This window comes from Varanus komodoensis, unplaced genomic scaffold (assembly GCF_004798865.1).
Source record: "Varanus komodoensis strain SLA01 unplaced genomic scaffold, ASM479886v1 scaffold19, whole genome shotgun sequence".
NCBI classification, from domain to species: Eukaryota; Metazoa; Chordata; class Lepidosauria; order Squamata; family Varanidae; genus Varanus; species Varanus komodoensis.
In genome coordinates this window covers 16,224,045-16,246,697 of record NW_025335550.1, presented here as the reverse complement: position 1 = coordinate 16,246,697, position 22,653 = coordinate 16,224,045, and the positions used below count along the sequence as shown (strand labels likewise).

The 22,653-nt window shown below is 40.9% G+C and overlaps 1 protein-coding gene across 4 annotated transcripts in view; it reads right to left on the bottom strand.

Moving 5' to 3' along the window:
- Positions 1-21,752, bottom strand: part of DENND4C (DENN domain containing 4C) — an 81,591-nt gene extending 59,839 nt beyond the window's left edge. Inside the window, exons 1-2 of one of the 4 annotated variants that reach the window (XM_044427940.1) lie at positions 21,586-21,752; positions 20,371-20,434 (exon numbers count right to left, since the gene is read on the bottom strand). The gene's annotated coding sequence lies outside the window, so the exon portion shown is untranslated. Of the gene's footprint in view, positions 1-20,370; positions 21,178-21,585 lie in introns of those variants that run through there. The other 3 variants (XM_044427944.1, XM_044427941.1, XM_044427942.1) reach the window with 3 other exon arrangements.
- Positions 21,753-22,653: the final 901 nt, after the last annotated feature.

Below are 22,653 nucleotides of genomic sequence, written 5' to 3'. Positions count from 1 at the left end.
ACTTTTACTAAATGTTCGGGCAATTTTTGAGACATCTTCCTGAGTTTGCCTCAGTGAAGAGATCAAAGTTACTCTAAGAGAAAAGGGTTCACTTGGCAGTAACACTCTTGAATTCTACACAGACAAGGTAACACAGAGCTGCAGCCAAGATCCTTCGACATACCATTTATTTTTGTGGGGCTATACATACACACAGCCCTCTTAAAGTAGACAGGGCTTACGGAAAATAAAGACTGATGCAACTGTGGCACAGTCATCACAGCCCTGTAGGAAAAGTAACACAGGGAAGCAGTTATATAAAGGACATATATATTTGCCAGTTCAGAACCCTTCTCATTTCAATGGTATAAGATGTCCTTAAAGACCCAGCCTACTTTTTTAAAAGTCCCTGTTATTCACAAAGCTTGCATTCTTTGCTTGTCTCAGCCTGCAGTTAAATGGTACAAAACCATTTTACCACTATCTTATTTCTGAATACTTCCTTGCTATTTACAACCAAAGCCTTGTAATTGGGGATAATTATAATAAGGTGATAATGTACATTCCAGGAACCTGTACAGTTCTGCTTCTTACAGTTGACTGTTTTTTGTAACAGAGTACAGCCAACATGTTTCACACACAGCGAACACATATATTCCAAACACAACCTTAACAGAAGCAGAGAAAGAAGCCTATAACCAGCATTTTTAACACAAAAATCATTTTTAAATTGCTCCATGCAGAGTATTTCTACACATTGTGTTGCAACTGCCTTTCTATCATATTCTATTAAGATGAGAGTTGTTCCAATTTTCTGTGATATAGAAAAAGTTATACATCATTTGCATTAAAACAGAAATCTAATAGTTTCCTATTAAATGAAATTTAATCATGTCCTCACATTAGTGGGCAAAAAACCTAAACTATGAGGTCTCCACACAGGCGAATAATATTTGCATACATCTATTTCAAATTACATGTCCCTTAACTTCTACATTTAAAAAATCCATTCTTCAGTGTTCCACACAACTTCAATTTCTAAATATTTACAATTCTGAGAATTCAGTTAAGCAACAAAATGGTTCAGTGAACTCAGTTGTCTGGTGCAGCAGACTGCAAGCTTATGGGGAAATTCCTCAAGGAAGCAGTATAATCCTTTTCCTCTGCACTTTGAACAAAAGTGCCCAAGATAAGGGACAACAGTTTTCCTCTATTGCATCTTCCTGTCCATTGTTCCATACAGGAGGTACCTATTCAGTCATAACAGAATGTGGAAAAAGTCACAGCAGATGAGAAAACACTCAAAATGGGAACCCAGTTCTTTCCTTACTGCAAGAATTGGTATAGAGATCCTTTTCCCATATTTTTGCTCAAATTTTAGCCTCTTTTTAGTGGGGGGATCAAGAGTAGGGGAAAAAGCTGGGTTTCTGATAATAAGAAAAGCAAAGTGAATGGAATGAGAAAGAGAAAAGATCAGTAGATAGCAAGGAAAATTGTAATACACATAGTAGAAATGTTAGGAAAGATGCAATGCACCCAAAACAGCGGTTGGAAAAGAACTGGGGAAAATGGCGGGAGCACCCCTTACACACAGGACAGGGCTCCTGCCAGAATGAATTTAGCTAGGAAAATCCTCCCGGCAACAAGCCCTGCACAGGTGCAGAGCCCATATCTGTGATGTACAGAGACCATGAAGAACTAAAAATAACTGTACCCATACTGGCAGAAAGCAACAATGAATTGAAATACACTTGATGAAAGTGAAAGAAGAAAGTGCAAAAGTAGGACTGCAGCTTAATGTTAAGAAACAAAAATCATGACTACAGATGAATTAACATAACTTTCCTATTAATAATGAAGGAATTGAAATTATGAAAGATTTTGCATATCTTGGCTCAATCATCAATTCAAATGGCGACTTCAGCCAAGAAATTCAAAGAAGACTGAGACTTGAAAGCACAGCAATGAAGTAACTGGAAAAGGTCATCAAATGTATGTATTCCTAATAACTATGCATGGGTGAAAAAGCTGGCAATGAGGAAAGTTGACAGAGAGAAAATGGATGCATTCAAAACATGGCACTGGAGAAGAATTTTGGACTGACAGAAGGATGACCAAGTGGATGAAGTCAGAACTTTCCCTAGAAGCAAAAATGACAAAACTGAGGCTGTCATGTTTGGGACACACCATAAGAAAGCAAGATCCACTGGAGAATATGATCATACTAGGGAATGTTGAAGGCAGAAGAAGAGGAGGAAGAGAAGACCAAATATGAGATAGACTGACTGCATAAACCAAGCCACAGCCCTGAATTTAGAGTAGCTGTCATAGATAGGATTGCCATAAATCAGAGCTGACTAGGTGACACACAGAAATAACAAAACCTGACATCAGTTAATACTTAATAAATAAACACATAAAATATGGTGTGGAAAACTGGGGCAATGAGTGGGAGCAGTCAACAGCACTAGTTTGAGCCAGCCCTAGTTGCTAAATCTGGTCTCAAAGCAAAAAAGAAAAGCCAACTTTTCCAAGTCGTTATTCATAGTCAGAGTAACATTTCTGATAAAATAATACTATAAAAATAATAATAATGTGTAACATGTCCACCCACAAAATAGGTACTGGTGCAAATGCTATGAGAAAGGATATATTGTCAACAGTGACAAGATAGGAATTGGGTAAAATCCAATTGTGTCCATCCAGAGACAAAAAGACATCTTACTATCAGAGCAGATTTCCCTCCCACACCATCCCAAACCTGCTCAGGAGTTATGACTAGCTAAACTAAAGTTTTATTTTGGAAAAAGGTATCAAAGTAACCCACTCATACAAAGATGACTATTTCTTAGACTATGGAGTGAATGTAAAAAGTTGTAGTAACACAATATATGATTTTGAAAATTAATTCCCACATGCACTAACAGTATAATGTTTCACCACTTGCTAAATGTTTATGCAATGGGTTTCACAGCTGCCAAATGGAACATATCTGATTCCACAATGCTGAGTTCAACCAAGTGAAAATGAAATGAAGGGACAATATATCCTAGGAAATGGAAAAAGTTACTAAATCAAATATTTCTGAAGTGGTTGGTCAACATACCAGACAGACATTTTTATGTTTTAATGATTCATCTAAATCAATTTTAAAAATCAGAGGAGCTCTTCTCAGTATACTGTGCTGTAGGCAAAGGCCACTGAGTCATAAGACAGGTTTCAGCTGAAAATCTTGGCACTAATGCCTTACATGTCAGCACAAAATTAAAGAAGTTCACTTTCAACTTTTGCATTAAATCATCTAAGCTCTATTGCAATGAAAGCATAGCAATACTACAGGACAAGAAAGAGGGAACACTGATACAGCTCTATTAATTGTCTTTCCTTAATGTATGAAGTTTATTAAGGAAAGTCATACCTACCTTCTCAAACTGTAAATGTTCACTCTACCCCTGTAATCTTTTGCTTATATATTTTCTGATTACTGCCAATGCAGAAGTGAGTATATTATTCCTATCCAGATTAAAAAATTTACTGCTGAAACTATTGCTGGAGCAAACTAGTGCAATTTTAGAAGTTACTTGCAATGTATCAATCAGTTATATCAGGGGTCCTCAAACTTTCTGAAGGGGGCCAGTTGACAGGTGCCAGCGGTGGGCGCGGGCTGCCAAGGTGGTGCCGGTGGAGGGGGGCCGGGCCGGTGAGGGGGCTCGTGTGCATATGCGCGCACGCAAGGCAAGGTGGGAATAGGGGTGCGTGTGGGGTGAGGCGCCAGCTTGCTTGCGAGGAGATCATTTCTCCCATTGAGTCCAAAACGATATCCCTGCAAGCAAGCTGCCGCTGGGCACGCACAGCAAGGCGCCGGCTTGCTCATGAGATCGTTTTCTTCAAGCTAGTTCAAAACAACGTCCTCACGAGCAAGCCACGCGCCTGCCTGTGCACCCAGCAGGTGCAAAACCTGTGGGGCGGGCCAGTTAAATGCGCATGGCGGGCCTTAGTTTGAGGACCCATGAGTTACATTCTAGTGGCCAGACATTTTATGAAGATTAAGTAGATCATCACTCTTCCCTGGTGTGGGGGGGTGTCTCATACAATGAAGTCTGCTCAGATAGATTGATCTGATTCTGATCAGGTGGAAGAAGAGCGGGGTGGGGCAGAGGGCATGGCAGTTTCAAGGTTACCTAGTGAAGCTTTTCAGGCAGCAAGTGAAAATCAGACTGCCTTGGAAAGGGAGAGAGACTTTACAGAATCGGAGTGCGAATGGAACAGGGGTGTTCCTTGCCCTGTCAGCCAATGACAGGTGAAGCAAGTAGACCAGTTACAAAGTATCTGGCATTTCCACTATCTAGCCCACAAGAACCAGGAAGCACCATGAAGTAGAGCCAAAAGTTCTCTGGAAGAGAGAGAAGTGGGAAATTCAGGTTGGATTTAACTCTTTACATGGGCAGATACTTCTCCCACATCTCAAAGAGAATGCTACTTTGATTTATACTATTTTGTAACCAGTTAAGTTTTAATAAAAGAACTATGCTTTAAAGTTCTCATTTTGAGTTTGTTGAAACAAAGGGAAAGAGGGAAGATACCTGCTCACAACACCTCGTGTTACATAACAAATCAGTAAGAAGCTTATTGGTCCCTGTTTATAGATCCTCATAAACCAGAACCCACTCCAGGAACCTGATTGGCTAATGTGGAGGGACAAAAATCCAATCAATAAACAGATACCCCTTACAAAATGCAATGATGTCCCCTTTCAAATAGCTGGTCAGTATTAGATTGCATCATCCTGCCTGAGCTCTCCTACTTCTGCATCCTTGTACTTGCAGTACACATGCCTGACTGACTTACCTTTGAGAAGGATTTGAGACAACAGCTGACCCAGCTTAGACATTCTGGTTCTGGACCTTTGCCTGTTGTGTGACTAGGACTTGGATTTGATCCTTGCTATCAGACTTGGACTCTGTATCACCTTGGATTCTGTTGCCCTGACCCCAGTGCCTCTGTCATGTCTCCTACCACCCATGTTCCAGTCCCTGAGCATCAAGTGTCGCTCTACACAGAGCACAGTGCAGTAATCCAGACTTGAGGTTATCAGTACTTGGATCACCATGGACAGACTATTCCTATTCAGGAACAGAACCTATGCAATACAGTACCTCTCACTGCTAGTGCAAAACATTAGTCCAGCAGGATACTATGGCTAACGGATTAATCACTGAAAAACTAAGCAGAATCAGAAGAGTTGCACTATTCTTGCCTCTCATAATGGTGACTCATCTGTTGCAGTTCCAGGCAACAAATTAATTGGAATGAGTCTAGATCAGTGGTGGCAAGCCTATGGCACGTATGCTGCAGCGGGCACACAGAGCCCTCTCTGTCAGCACGTGAGCCAAGTCGCCCCAGCAGCCGAGCATCGGATAACAGCGCACATAGGGGCCATGCGCATGCTCGGAAAGGAGTAGCGCCACCAGGCGATGACGTCACGAGCCGCGACTCATGAGCTGCAACTCGTCTGAGCTTTCGCATGGCTGGTCAGTGCACTGCCAAGGATATATACACATTTGCTTGGACTGGCTGTGAGTTTTAATACATTCGTTTTTATTAACATAAGATTTTAGCTTTGAGTTTCTTATGAAAAATTGAAATTTAATATCTAAGCTTTAGCAAAGAGATGTTCTGATTAAGAGACCGAGATTCTTTTAATGTTGTGCTGTCCTGCTGGCATATTTGAATCTGCAGCATCATATTTAGTTGTTTGTGAAGAATTTATGAAAACAAGAACAAGGATATATTTGCTTGGACTGGCTGTGATTTTAGCAGAAGCCCCCACAAGGTAGGAAATGCATGCAGATACAAAAGCACGCCAAATGCAAACTTTTACCTTTCAATAAAAAGCTGTTTGTATCATTGAAAGCTCTGTTATTGTGTTTTTCTTTTAAGACAAAAAGATGTTAATGTATGAGTTCTTTTTTCTAAACTAAAACCTCAGTATTCAGGTTTTATTGCAGTGTTGGCACTTTGCGATAAATAAGTGGGTTCTGGGTTGCAGTTTGGGCACTCGGTCTCTAAAAGGTTCGTCATCACTGGTCTAGATCATGGGTGGGCAATCTGTGGCCCTTTGGATGGTTTGGGCTACAACTCCCACCATGTTTCACCATTGCTGGCTAGGGCTTTAATTTTTTTAAGGTAACTGTACATTATGAAGACATAACCAAAATAATTAAGGGTCAGTGGGGAGGGGGGGATAAAATAAGAAAGTACCTGATCTGGTTGCACTAAAGTTGTAATAACTCATTGTAATCCACCAGTCAAAATTGCTGTTAATATTTTAATATCAACATGACCAATGAAACAGGCTGATAATTAACACGTAGAGTATTATCTCCATCTGACTCAGAAACTACTGTGACTATTATTGGGTCCTGAAAAAGCAGAACCAAATTCAAAAATAGCTATTCAAATGGTAACGCTTGGAAATTAGAAAGTTGGAATTTTTTTTATACCACTCAGTTGGAAATCCATCCAGACCAGATCCTTTCCCCATCTTCATATTTAGCTATTGCTTTGATAATTTCATCAACCCACAAAAATGCCATTAAAACTGTCTTTGTAATATATCTAGACAGGAAAGATCAACCTGAGGGAGGGGAAAAAAGATATCCTGCTTTTATATTTCAAAATTGAACAAAATTTTGACAATTGCAAATGTGTGTGTAGGCCCTTACCACTATCATCTTTAATTGCCAAAATAGTGTTTTGATGTCCTTGGTGTTGAAAGCAATTTGCCAATCTCTTACTGGGCCATTCACCATTCTCCCTTGGCTCAAACAAACTAGTGCAAATTTTACCTGCTATGATTTTTTTTTATCCAACCTGTATTTAACATGCTGCATTTCCTGATAAAGTTGTAAATTTGGAGAGATGGCAAACTGACTTCTAAGAGTTTTCAACTATTAGAACTATTTGCAGCTCCTTTTACATTTTACTTTTATGAGAAGCATAAGCAATAATTTAGCCCTGGAGGAAAACTTCATTAGCCTCTAATTCAAAATGCTCTTGTAGCTCAGCAAGAATTTGATCTTTAAAAGACTCATAATTTAACAAAGAAGCATTAAAACACCAAGACCAGCAAGCCTTGGGCAATTTCTAAGTAGCAGACTGAGGCATGGTCTGATATTCCCTGTGTTTCAATCTAACAGTCTCTGATTTGACAACAGAAGGATTTGAAAACCAAGAAATAATCCAACTGGAAAAAATATGGTGAACAGAAGATAAAAGTATATAGCCCCTCTTATCCAGATGCGATATTCTCTATGAGTCAATCAGGCCAAATTCTGCACTGGCCAGGGCTTATGGGAGTTGTGGCCCTACAGATGTTTTGGTTTACAAGTTGCCCATCTCTGAACTGTTTCCTCCAAGAGTGCCTGTAGCTGAGCCTCCATCACAGTCTCAAGCACTAGGAATGAGGTGTTTGCCACTTCCACCTGCCTGTGGTAGTTCTATACCTCTGGGTCCAGGATTGGCGTTTTTCAAGAGCTACCATCTCTTTAAGGGTAGCAGGCACTCCCTCTTTCATGTAAGAAAGAATTTACCACACCCTGGAGCCAGTCAGACAAGCCCCCTTGAACCAGCCAACAGTCAAAATTAAATGAAAGCAAGGTAGAAATTAGTCATCTGGAATTTGGGGGCAGGGGAGAGACTTAGGGGATAAGAGATACTCAAAACTACCTGTATCAATAGCAAGAATCCCCAAATGTCAAATTTTGAGAATTTTTCAACGTTAATTTAGAAAATGCTTTGGATGTTCTACACCTCTCAAACTTTTTATCTCATCCTTAAATGATAGTTGTATAAATCAGCCTCATTTTTTTCTTGTTGACATTATATGTTTAATAAATGCTTATAGCCTGAGTCAGACTGGTTTCTACTTATTCATCTTTGAGATTGCCTCAGAAGTGTTCTACAAGCACAAAAAAAGTATCTGTAATCTGCTAACACCAGAGTCACTAAGTCGTATAGACACAAGAGCAAACAGCTCGCCTCCAGAGCATCTTTTTACATATGTCTCCCTATTCCATCCCCTCACGCTGGTCCAGCATCCCTAAGAAGCAGTTTCCATTAGTTGTATTAGTTAAAAGATGCCCAACTTTTAATCAACTGCTTGCAACAACTGCATTTTAAAAGAATGGAAGCTGCTTTTCTTCCTACATAATACATTTTTTGTACGTATTACTACTTACTCTCACTTCCGTGCTAACATACGCATACCTCTCCTAAATTTACCTACTGATTAACAGCCAGCTTCGTCTCACACATTAAACATCCTAATAGGAGCAAAACATACAAAGTTAGTAAATATTAACCACCTTGTCATTTAGCTACTAAGATAATTGTGATCAAGATCTGATTAAACTAAACAATATAATTACAGGGGAGTATACTAAAAAGCAGAGACATCACCCTGCCAACGAAAGTGTGTATAGTCAAGGCTATGGTTTTCCCAGTTGCAATGAATGGCTGTGCAAGCTGGACCATAAGGAAGGCTGAGCGCCAAAGGATTGAGGCCTTTGAGTTGTGGTGCTGGCGATCAAACTGGTCAGTCCTTGAAGAGATCAACCCTGACTGCTCTTTAGAAGGCCAGATCCTGAAAATGAACCTCAGATACTTTGGTCACCTAATGAGAAGGAAGGACTCCCTGGAGAAGAGCCTAATGCTGGGAACAATAGATGGCAAAAGGAGAAGGGGACGGCAGAGGATGAGGTGGCTGGATGGGGTCACTGAAGCAGTCGGTGTGAGCTTAAGTGGACTTCGGGGGATGGTGGAGGGCAGAAAGACCTGGAGGAATGTTGTCCATGGGGTCGCGATGGGTCGGACATGACTTTGCAACTAACAACAATAGAAAGAGACTGCATGGTCTGGAGAGGAGATGCCCAAAATTCAGACTATGTTCCCCCAAAATATATCTTCAGTTCCATCAAACCAGACGATCAGTTTGACAATACTTTTTTTGGGGGAGGGTCTAGCGATCCCAAATTCATAGTTCTATCTCATGCCAGAAGGAGAAATAGATAAGACGCTGGGCAGTTTCACCCTTGACAGATGCACAGAGAATAGTTATGATGCAGGGGTCAGATCCTGATACATGCTGGATTAACTGCACTGGTAGAAGTGGACTTCTTCACTTCCTGCTTCCCATGGCAGCCTCTGCAGTACCCTGAAATTGCTACACAGAGTTAGGAAACCCTAATAAATGGGGTGATCAATGGGGTGTGTGTCCTTCCTCTTGAGAAGGTCCATTTCTCTTACAGGAGGCAGATTTTTTAATCCATCCTCAGATACTGATACCCTCTATATCAATACTAAGAGACTACTATTTTGTTGGAATGTCCACACACAGCAAGGAGATGCAAAAGTTCTGCTTCACAAACATAATGAGCCAACTATTCCGCACCACCACACCCACTGCTAGCACTTCTACTGTAGTGCACAAAAGTAGTATGTTGAGCAGATGGTTTATCATATGGAAGAACACTATAATTCCCTTTTATCTTCTTAAACTTATTTTACTTTTGAAATGACATGGGTATTTGAACACAAGGTGCAAGAAACTTTGACAATGTACTTGCAATTTAACATATTATAACAAAAATCCCTCTGCTAGAATGTATAAAAGTCAACAAATAATTTTCATGTTTTTAAAACAAAAGCAATGTAATACTAATTCAATAAGACACAGTTAAATTATCCTGACACTATTTTCCCTGTATGACAAGGCAGTCTTATCAAGCTCCAGATGGTAAGAAAAATTCACTCATCATATACTTTTGACTGTTTCCATGATAAACAATGGGCTTAACAGCAGATAGCCTCAGAACTGTACTGCTAGAGAATTCAGACTGAAATATGAATCATTTAGAAGGAAGTACAAGAGACATTCGAAGATGAGAAGCACAGATGTCTTAAAGCAGTTGTAGACAAAGCACTTTTAAAACCAAAATACAAAAATAACTGATTTTCTTTCAAGTAACATAATAAAAAAGGAAAACAAACATTATGCAACCACTGTGGCTTCCCATCTCTGTGATAAAGGGAAGAAAACATATCCCTGTCCACTTTCTCCTCACCATTCATAATTTTAATACACTTTTATGTGCTGCATTAACTCAGACTTTTTTCCTAAACTAAATACTACTATATATCACAGACTTTTCTAATAGGTGGCTTGCTACAGGTCCCTGATCATTTTGGTGCACCTTTTCTTTTCTGTACCTTTTCCATTTTTGCAATATCCCTCTTGAGGTACCACTACCAGAAATGTATATAGAACGCCAAACATGCCTGCATCCTAGAGTTTGAAAAAGGCATTACAATACTGACAATTTAATTTTTGATTCTCTTCCTAACCTCTAACACTGAATTAACTTTTTTTTTCACAGCTGCTGCATACTAGATCAATATTTGCAGTTCACTTATCATGTGCTTCTTGTCCTAGTCAGCTACTATCAAGCCCTACATTAACCGTGGATATATGGGTAAGATTTTTGTTCCAATGTACATCACTTTACACTTGCTTATGTTGAACTGCTTTTGCCATTTTCATGTCCAATGACCCCATATGGCAAGATCCATTTGAAGTCTTTCACAATCCTTTTTGAGGTTTACTGCGCTCAGTAATTTGGTGTCATCCACAAACTTGGCTGTCTCACTGCTAACTCCAGATAATTTTTGAATGAATTAAAAAGCACGAGTCCCAAGAGAGAATCTGGAAAAAGTAGAGAGATGACTTGCATCCCATCTGTTGTGAGAAAAGACAATGCATTCCTACTCTTAGCTTCCTATTCTCTAGCAAACGATATAGAATATCAGCTCTCGTGCTTCCTTAAAAGGCCGCTCAAGAAGGTCACCATTTCTGGATTTAGTTTCACTTGCCCAGTTCAGTGCTAGTGTACAAGATATAAGATAGTCCTTCTATGGGTATAAGGCTCTTTACATTACACATGCAGAAGAGGACCTGTGCAGACAACTTTTATCAAGTATATAAACAAGAATCTTCATTTCCGTGCTTCCAACAACCATAGCTGGCTCTCCCATGATTGGCTGAAGCTTTCATCTCAGTGGAGCTAGAAGAACAGCAAACTGCACCATCAATGCCACCCCCACCAAGAAGAGCTGCTCTCATCTCCAGCTCTGGCTGCACTCTCCCATTTGTCGCTGCAAGAGTCTGTGACAGCTGCCCTCTGGAGGGCCGGACTGGCTGAGGAAGCAGCCGGCAGTTCTACAGAAAGCAGACCAGACCAAGTGCCTGGTTCTGAGGAAAGACTCAGGAGAGCCAGGCATTTTGGCCTTGCGAACTCTCTGATGAACTGCATCACTTACTTCACCCAGCCGGCAGCATGGCTTGGTTGTAAAGATAAGGGGAAACAAAGGGAAATGCATACAAGGGTGTGTCATGGGAAGGGGACACGCTGAAGGATTTTTTGGTCAGATATATTGGTGGGTACAACTTTGAAACTGGAGTATTCTCATCCATGCTTATCATACGCAATTCAGAAAGCTACAGAAAATAACCTTACACTTCTTTTTTTGTTTAAGTATATTTCTGTCACCTTAAAACATGTTCGGAAGCACATTCATTAATATGATGAAGATTCTTTTGCTATCAAATTAAGTCCTTAATTATAGCGGTTATGTTCTCTTAAATAATGGGGAGGATTAAACGTATTGTTTAGATGTTTTATATTGCACTGAAATAGAGGAAACATAAATGCTATATTTTCATATTACTGTTGGTAACCATAACATAAAGGTGAAGTAGCTAATTAGTATTTTTAAAGTTTGTGGAGCTACACAATAAATAAAATCTCCCTTTCAACCAAATTGATTAAGAATAAATAAATATTTACTAAGACTTCAAAGCATAGAGGAAAACCCTTAAGTACTGAGGGATATGCCTAACATCGTGTGCATGTGTTACATTTCAGGTTACCATACAGTTAGTTTGGAAAGACATCTTAAATATTTTTTGAAAATTCTATTTTACAGTGACAAAACAAATACAAACCTCTAACAACTATACCCTTAGTTATTAGTTCAATGCCAATTAAATCAATCAACGCTTTTTAAACCATTCATGTAAGAGTGAATATAATGTGAACTAAATCCAAGATTACATGAGTAGAATTTGGCTTGCACAATGGGAATGTGACTTCCCCTCTGCCCTCTTGCAGCATCCCCACCCCCACCATTAATAATGTGCTCTGTGGGTCTAATGCTGTGGAGCAAATCTGAAGCGTACAGGGGGCTCTGCGGTGGAGAAGAGAAATTCAACCTGCCAGTAGTGTCTGTTCTCCTAGCAGGAGGATGCTGTTGGATACATCATTTTATATTTAGGGATTTGCATGACTCATGACTTACGTACTTCAGGTATTAACTTACAATATATCTCTGACAGGCTGTTCCAATTAACAAGTCCAAAAATTTGGTCCTTCCATAAACTTGTCACCATGATTGCTCAAAAAATGTTCTGTAAGTACTATAAATAACGATTTAAAACAGCTGTAAAAAGGCAAAACCAAAAGCAGCTGCACCAATGTTAAAATTCCTGACACATTTGGAGATTTGCACTTTATCCAGGGCAACCGATTTTTTTCAAAACTTTCAAATAGCATTTAGAGCTTGTGTTTCACTTGTTTTGGGCACTGTAATACTGTTGCAGCTGTCTTTGTTTCATTTGCATTTTAAAAGTCCCCAAATATGAACATGCTAGCATTTGAGCTAGATCATTTTCAAAAGTGATATTAAAACCTGCTGTTTCACAATGGTCCAAGTAAATTCTCAAGGTTACAGGGCAACAGTTACAATGAAGTAGCAAGATGGTTCTGGAAAGTCTGATTTGTAAAATGTAAGATAGAGGAAAGGCTGTCTCCTACACCACCACCACCACCTGACTTGAGCCTTGTTTTGTTTGGCTTTAAACTTCTCTAGTTTCCTTCCAACCAAGTAGCCCCATTTGTTCATAACTTCCATGGAACAACCTGTTTTGCCAATTCAACCACCTGTTTTCCTTTTCCGTCTACAACTTAGTAACAGAAAGTGTCACACATTTAAAAAACAAAATAAAATGAAATGAAATGAAATGAAGTAAGGCTTAAAAACAGCTATAATTTAAAAGCTGAGGCATTCACTTTTTCAGAATGTGGATGCACATTTTACTTATACACCCCAAAGGGTGACAATTAGTCTACTACTACCCCCCCACACACACACACACACTCTCCCACTATATCCATGCAAGTCACTGTTCTTAACTTGCTACCTGAATGGAAAGGAGGTACAACTGAGGGTCGTAAATGCTGCTCTCATAGAGATGCAGCAGGAAACCTCATTTGAGGGCAGGTAATTCTTCTGCATCCTTGCATCATAAGTGATTTACCTGATGCAAAGATGCAACAAAATAACATGTTACTGTATTTCTGATGTACCTATTCATATACAAGGAGACAGCTATTTTTCAGAAAATTTGATTGACACGTTACAGAAAAGTCTCTACTAGCTGGAAAACTGAAATGGTTTGGTTTACTCTCTGAAAGGACTAGTGCCAAACTGCAAGAACACTGCTGTGAGCAGTTATGGGTTAAGTGTAGATCAGTAAGAAGCATTTCTCTAGAAGCTGGATAACAAGGGCAGATGTAAGCAGGCAGTAAGGAAAGGCCATTCTCTGATGACAATGATGATGATGCTTTTACTATACTGTTGTGCAGGCTAGGGACATATAAAACAAGAATATTTAAAGGTTACTACAAGCCATATCCAATGTTGCCTATGTGCCAACAAGATTCACCACAGATACAAGAGGAAGCTAGTACTTCTTAAAGCAACCCGGAAAAAGCCAAAATATTCATTTCTGGAAGAGAAAGCCTCAGTGGAACTCTGACCAGTCCCATTCTAGAAAAAACATTACAGCTCATTTCCAGGATTTATTTATTTATTTATTTATTAAAACATTTATATGCCGCCCCATTCGCCGAAGCCTCGGGGCGGCTTACAACATAATAAAATAGTATAGTAACAATATACAGGATGTCTGTCTCTATGAAGTACTAACTTCCTGTCGTTCCCTTGGAGCAACATATTTAATGGAAGAGTATAGGTATGGATGCTGCCTATTAAAAGCATGATAAAATCCTATCAAAGGCAATGTCAGTTAGTATGATAAAAACTGTACAACTCTGGAGATGCCAGGATTCTCAATTAACATTTTGCCACTGCTATGCAGGTCAAGTACAATAGTTGACAGGGTATTCTTAACTGACAAACAATACCCCTTGGGCACTTTCATTATCTGGACTTCCACTTATATGCCAAGGCGGTGCACCTAAGTGGGTCCTGGAAGCTTTTTTTCCGATTCTGTTGCATCCCTATGCTGCCCTGACCACAAGCTCTGCAAACCATCAGTGTAGTCTTGTCCAAGATTCAGCTTTGCTTTTTCAATGCATTATAGAGCCCAATAACAAATAGCAAATTAGTGCAAGGAAACAATTTACTGAAATTGGTTTTTTAAAATTCCCTCATAAGTCTCAATATTGATCAAACATTTGCATTCTTCTCCAAGGAAAACGCAACTTACTATAGTTCTAAACATATGTTTTTACTGTGAAATTTGATACTAAACAGTCTCCTTTACCTGTTGCAAAAGAGTACATAATCAACCAAGCTTACTTAGACACCCATTGTACAAACACTGATCATAAAGAGGCTGCTGTTACCAAAGCTTTGTACACTCTGAACTTATATACAGGATGAAGGCAAAGAACAAAATGGAATCCACAAGGATGTACTGAAGTCTATCAACAACAATATGAAAAGTAACAGATCCCAAGAGTATTTCCACCATTGTTTAGCCAGTAGTTCACTTCTGCGCTAAGAAGACAAAGAGCAGCAGCTTTAGTATGATTGATACTCACTTTCTCAAAGTCAGATATGGTTGACTTAGGTATTATGTTGGTTGATGAATTAGTAATTCTGCATCCTAGTTATTGTGAAACACCTACACAATAGCTTTGTAATTTAAGAAGGGTAGCAATATCATACAGAAAATAGGAACAGCATTAAGAAAGAAGAATAGAAGGATCATCTGGAGTAATTTTCAATACGGCAACTTGTTTAGCAAAGAGAATGAATAATATTGCTTGTGTTTTCTTTCTACTACCAAAGTCGCCATGTTTTGAAGCTACTAGAAATTAAAATCACAGCTCTGAAGGTAATGTTAGCACTGCTCCAAGTAGGACACTATAATGCCTTCTCAGACTCAGAAGTCAAACCATTTATTCAGACTGCTGATTTGAAGGTTGATTCTAAAGCAGGGGTTGGCAGCAGGTAGCTCTCCAGATGTTTTAGTCTTCAGTTACCAGAATTCCTGACCATTGGCCACGCTAGCAAGAGCTTGAGTTGAACTACAAATTTTCTGGAAATTTACCCTCTACTCACTCCTGATCTTTAGCATTTTAGAACAGGGTTGTGTAAGACAAAGTACTTTATCAATGCCCTGTGTAACTTATGAAAAATTAGGTTTGATGCAGCACAGAATACCCATACTATAAAATCAGTTATTTTTGGAACAAAATCTACTTGTTCCTCAACACACATACTAAAATCTATGCTATGCTATTCAGCTCTGAACATGTTACACAAATAAGCGAAATTGTCTTATCCAGACTATTTATCCATCAAACTCAATCCACTCTGGCCAGCACTGGCTCTATAATATATCAGGTAGAGGCATTTCTAAGCTCCTGCTCATACAGAGTATGTACTATGCCACCAATTTATGGCATCGCTCCTGCTCAAAACCATGGTATGCTGATTTCATCAGAACTTGGTTCAAATAACGACTAGATTCATACGACACATTACACCATCGTGGTTTATAAGCTACAGTAGCTTAGCAAGTTTTTTGAACCTACCACTCTTCCTGCAGGGTACTTTATAAGTCAGCCTGCCATGGCTTAAACACCATCCCAGCTAGCTGCAATTTGTAGTAGGGTTTAATAAATCCATCATGAAAATACTCTTGTGTAGTCTAAACCCAGTCAACATTTACTTTTATGTATTTATGCAGATGACAATGCCAGCAAAGTAGCAATCCATTACCTATCATCCAAAAGACAAAATTAGTTGATAGTGCACTCAGTATGTTACAAACCTTATATCTTAAGAATGCACACATCTGAGATTTAAGATATTAAAATGCCTGATGACCCAAAGTCATCCTTTGTGATAGTATATCTAATCAGTAGATTCTTTAGGAATGCAAGAATTCCAAAGAAGTGACACTCTTAGATGCAAAGCTCTAGAGGAAAAGGAAGAAGACAAGCAAACCTGTTCTGTGCATTCTAAGCTGCCTAGAACATATTCATACATGCCAAGCTACTGCTTAAATTTGTACACTGATTTAAGTCTTAACTTTCAAAAGAAAACAGAGAGGGGAAGTATGGTGACCTCAATGTGACAATCCACAAAATTAAAGCTTGCTAAGCTATTTGTACAGGTATTCTACTACCAACCAAAGCTGTTTTTCTAGTATCAATAACTTTAGAAAAAATAAATTTCTACTATAATCATTGAGGGACGGTTACACAAACGTTCAATCACAAGTTTTAAGTAAGCAAGACATTTGCTTTTCTGACAGGGTACATTTGTTATAATCCACTATCTTAATAAGAGAATGATATTTCAGCCTTAAAATATATCTAGATGATCATATTGATACACAGGAATCTGAAATGATACTACATTTATTGACAAATGAGTTACCCACTTGTCAATGCTGTATTCTCTACACTGGCTTCAAAAAGACTTAGACAGTGGCACACTGAACCAATCCTTAGCACCAATGCACCCTATATCGCCACAGTACTAGTGCTATTCCAGTCATTAACTAAAAGTTAACTGGCCATTAGAAAGTTTACTTACAATTTCCAATTATTATATATTATTTCACATGGTTCTTATCATTTTTATGATTGAATCACTTCAGTATTTAACCCTATGTGATGCCTTTGCATGGTGATGGAAGGGCACATCATACTCCTTCACCATGCAGAGGGAACAATGGCCCAGTTCCCATGCAACAATAACCAAGAATTTTAAAGCATTTTAGGTTATTGAAAGCAGAGGCAGCAGCGCTCAGAAACAAGCCACGGACTGGTTCTCTGGCACACTGGGAAATGACAAGGCAGAATTCAGACCTGCAATTGAAGTGACTGGGCAATATGCATTGCCATGTTCCTAAAAGCACAGATTTTTGTTTGCTTATTTGTTTGTTTTTTGTGGGGGGGGGCAATTGAGACCAACCTATGAATCAAGGTCTCTATGCAAATATCCAATTGTATAGGCACTCTGTCATATACAGGGAGGGGGAATTAATGCCTAACTGCAACAGGATATACTCAAGTTGCCAGCAGAGCCAATCTGCTGTTGCTGAAAACATCACTTTTTAAAACAAAAACACAATTATAGGATTAAAAAGAATGCCTCTCCTAGACAATAGTACCACACATTCTCTTAGCCGTTATTTCAGCAACGTTCTATTATACATTTATTTTTCCAAAATGAAGTTAGAGTAATCATTTTCTTGGCCTACAAAGAAAGTCTAGTTGGCCTATTTTAGCTCCATATAATTGTGTATCTCATCTCTATATTATCTACTCTGACACACACCCATACAATGTTACATATTTCTTTTGCTGTAGAATGTTAAACATGTATTGCAGAAATGACTTGTGGATTGCACACAACTGAGCTTTTTCTAGTTTTGGGGAATTATCCACTGTAATCTATATTACTTTTTATAATCAGCTTGCATTTAGAGCCAAACTATATTAGAGCAGCAGTTTTATGTGCTTTACACTGATCATGAACAAACAAAGAAATCAAGAATCTAATTTCAACAGCGCGCGCACACACACACACACACACACGTGCGTGCTACTATCATATACAAGTGCTCAGCTAGTTATTGTCCTATAGTCTCTTCTCTAAATGTTTTCATCCATCTGAAAGCACTTCTGGTATTAAAGCTAAGCTGGAAAGAAAAACCAGAAGAAGCAAGACATTTCTGCATTCCCCACTCCATTCACAATGTGCTGTCTTTCACACCTCAGAGAGCAACCGGCATGGTTCTTTCCACAATGGCAGCAACAGTAGGACAGAGGGGGCAGAGCTCTGATTCCCACTCCCAATGTCAAAGCTCTGTCTTCAGCCTTGGATCTGAGAGTCGTATGGCCCCTCAGAGAGTGTCAAAGGTCCACATTAATGCTCCCACTGTTGCTTGTGGTTCCAAATCAGTGTTTTGAAACAATCAACCCAAGTTCTAACTGGCATTCTCTATCATGTGTTTCACTGCTTACTACTGTAAGAACAACTCATGAGTGGGCAGCTGACAGCAATATTTTTTAAGCCACAATGCAACTTTTGAAGAAAGTTAACAGACACAGAATAGTCATTTCAAGCAGTTGAACAACAGTTTCAGGATAAAACAAAGATGGCTAGTTTTTCTATTCTCAGAGACCACTGAGAAAACAAGAGTGGAGCTAGAACAGTTTTGAATAAAAATCTAAAATAGGATTTATCTCCCAAGGACTGAATGCTCTTGTAGGTTATCTGTGGGGAGCGAACGAACTGGTGGTCAGGAACAGAGCCGCAAGCTGGCAGGTCTCCCCTTTTCTCTTCCTGCCATTCCCCTTTCTCTCTTTCCCTTTTCATTCCCACCCAGTTCTCTGCTAGAAAAGGGACAGAACAATCTTGTCAAAGCTCTGAACTGATTCCATGCAGAGGATTTTGAAATTAGGATGAGGGCCACATGAAATTAGGACCACAGGTCCTCCATCCCTGGTGTCTTAAGGCAAATTAAGTTGGCATCATCCAAGAATGAGGAGTCCAAGTACGGAACATCCAGAGTGGGACAGGAGTCTGAGAAAATATATTGGCAGGATTGAAAGATCTCTCTAGGACCGAGGCAGAGTTTTGCTTGCCCAGATTGTACATAAGAGGCTATTACAATAAAGTTGTTTATGCTATCAGACAAGTTTCTTTGCTTATTTTCCTTTTGAATGAGAACATTTTTAACTCCACCTTGACTAAAATGTGATAGGACAAGAAGCAACTAGATAAAAGTGGTTTAAGGCTTTCAAGTTAGTGATCTCTAGCTTAAGGATTAGTAAAACACCACTACGACACTCAAACTGAGATGTTATTAATGCCCACCCACCCCATGGAATGAGTTTTAGGTCTGCAAAGATGTAACAATCAGAATGCTGTAAAATGAAAAGCCCAGACATTTTTAACTTCTTATTGTCTTCAAGGCTGTATCCATGAAGGACCCAGTTCACATGATCTAAACAGCACACAGCAGGCTATGTTGTGTGCCAGGCAGGATCCACTTCTCCAATGCCCACTTCAGGCTATGTGAGGGTCAAACAACCCTTGCAAAGCTGAACAACAGGTGCATGATTGTGCTCAATTTGAATATGCAGTCATTACTGCATAGTGAAAACCAAGCCAACAAGAGTCCTGTGAGAGTTAAACAAGGGTTCAGATGAACCTCCAACTGGGGTTGAATATTCCGTATACTGCCATGTACTACAGCTCATTAAGGATTAAATCATCCTTAATGGGGTCTCATGTTGTGCAAACCAGCCCACTAGCTCATTTTGCTCATCAAGACTATTTGCATGCTCATCACTACAATTGTAAATCAAACATTGTGACCAGCTCAGCAATTCCCCATTTCATGGGGTGTTGTGATGTGTGAACCTAGCACCCTAAGTTCTGAATAAAGAACGGAATTTTTCTTCATATACCTCTGGGAATCACATCTTTTAGTACACTTTCACCCTACTAAGATGACAAATCACTACATACCTACCCGGCTATGTGGGTCTACATAAAAAAAAAATATGCCACTTACTTTCAGCTAGATCTAACACAAAACACAATCCAACATATTCAGAAATGAACCAGAATGTTACACAACATGGCTGGAAGATACCAGCAAGCACCCTTAATAATATTAGCTCATGTAACCAGGGGCCCAGAAACAGAAACCAAAAACTGTATTATAATGAGCATACTTCCAAGAAAAAGCTTTTTAGGAGCATGCTTCTTCTGGATGTTATTTCAACCCTATTTGTTAAAGTACTAGAATGCTGAGGTTGTATAGCAATAAATATTGTGTCACACATCAGAGTAACTGCCTTATTTTATGGCTTCCCAGGATATAATGTTTAGGATTTCTTGCATAATTTCCAGCAAGAGTTAAGTCAAATCACACAGGAGCTAAAGGGAGGAGGCAGAAAAGAAGCAAGCAAGCAGATAAGGTATCTAGCATCTCACCTCCAACACCTGTATTCCTTCTGCTGGAATCCAAGGGAGTTCTTTCAACTAACTAATCCTCCATCTGCTGGGCACAGAGGAAACCAAGAGCCACCAAAGCACGGTGGGCGGAGGGAAGTGAAGAGAGACGGGAAGGAAAATAGTCAGGCAAGGCTTTTCTGTGAACAGCAAATACTAAGAAATCATTTCATCAGCAATTCAGATGTAGCTGTGATAGCTTTCTCACTTTCATCATGAAAAAATAAACCTTTTCTCAACTGTGTTGGGAAGATTACTGAATATGGGAATTACTAGAATGTGTAGCTAGTTGCCACCTTCCTCACAATTCACAAGTAATGATAATATAAAATCTAAATAAGAAACTACCCTATAGTCATCGTCACCGCACAATCCTACACGTCTGCTCAGGCGTCAATGCCATTGGGTACAACAGCATTTATTCCCAGGCCAAGGGGAGATAGGACTGCAGACTAAACCAAGCCGACATTATATTAATACCCGTAAGAACAACTTGAGAGTGAGCTCTACAAACTCACAGCAGGTGTCAGATTCATACAGACATATATATGCACACAGAGGCATGCATCCAACAAGGAAAGGTTCACAGTGGAGATTTCGGCGTATGGGGCCTTCCTCCTGCTGGCACACTCCTTCTCACCCACAACGTGTAGGTGAGCTCCCTGCGGCAAGGCCGGGCAGGTGAGGACATGTGCGAGGAGAATGCCGCTTGCAGAAGGAAGCTGGAGATTAAATCCTGCCAGCCTCTCTCTTCCCACCCCCCACGGGAGCACTCCCAGATGACCCTTGCTTGAAGGGGCCGCCCTCGCGTTCAAAACATCCCCGCCCCATGGAAAAGAGCGGACGCCTCCCTCGGAGGGCTCCCTCCAGCGAGCTCCCGCAGGACAAGCGGCTGCCACCGCTCCACACACCGTTTCACACTCACACTCGCTCTCGCTCACACACACACTTGAAAAAAAAAAATATCTTGCAAGCGCAGTGCTGAGGCGCCGAGAACGGCGGTGGGAAAGCGGAGGAGAGGCGAAGCGTCTGTTTACCACGGAACTGGCGCCGAGCCGTCCCGCAGCCGCGCTCGCCTCCCCTCCCTGCAGCCGCGCTCTCTGTCCGCACAGGCGGGGAGGAGAAGGCGCGACGCCGAGGGAAGCAGCCGGGAGCCTCCTCGCCTGTCAGCTCGTTCCCCGCAGCCGCGACGCTCACCTGCGGCGGCACCAACCGCGGGCGCCCTCTCGTCCCCTCAGCGCAGAGGCTCCCCGCGGCCTGGCGGCTCGACGACCGATCTGCCCGCGTCCCGCCCCGCCCCTCAAGAGCAGCCCGGACCGCCGCTGTGCCTGTGAAGAGAGGAAGCGGCCACCATGTTCCTTTCACCCCCGCATAAGCGACTGGAGGCGGATCCGGGGCCCGCCCAGGAGGCGGCGGCGGCGGCGGCACTGGAAGGGGAAAGCTGAGCGAGCCCCGGAGGCCTCGGGCGCTGCGCTAGGGGGCGCTAGCGAGCGCGGGCCGCGCTTCTCCTCCGCGGGCGCTTCGCAGGGCCCTTCGCAGGGCGGGGGCTGCCGCGGGCTTGGCCCGGGCTGCCCGCAAGCTCTTGCAGGCGCCTGCTCCTCCGCGGTCCGATGCGCATTTTCTTCGGAATAAGTGGATTCGGGGGCATTTACTTCCGAGGAAACGTTCCCGGAGCGTCTTGTTTTGCAGCGTCGCTCTTGCACCATTCGTCTGAGAGTACGTGTGGAGACGCGCACACGTGTATGCTACAGCAGGAAACAAGCCGGTGAACCAGCACCTGTCCCCGCGTGCGTTTGTTGCGTTTATTAAATTTGTAGCTTAGCGGAATGGGCCTCTTTCAACAGGTTTCCTCGCCACTTGCTTGCATTTGAAGACGCCACTGAAGTGGCGCAGCGTGGATCGTTCCGTTCGCACGTTATTCACGCGTTACGGGTGTAATAGACTGGCCGATCATTTTAGTGGTAAAATCGTTGCCAAAAGAAAGCAACCTTCCAAAACAACCTTCCAAACATCTCGCTCAATCGAATGTGTTATGAGACACCCGAGGACCGTCTTTCATAAAAAGAAGTTTTCTGACTTGCAGCACCTACCAGAGTGTTCATGTATCGTACTTTACAGAAGACAGTCCTCTGTTTGAAGGGGTGTTCAGCCCAAAAATAATAAAAAAAAAGCTAAGGGACAGCAAGGACCCTAAAGTGATCTATCAACTAGAGGCACCTGGAGAACTGCACAACATACACGTGTCACCTTGTCACAGTCTTCTGC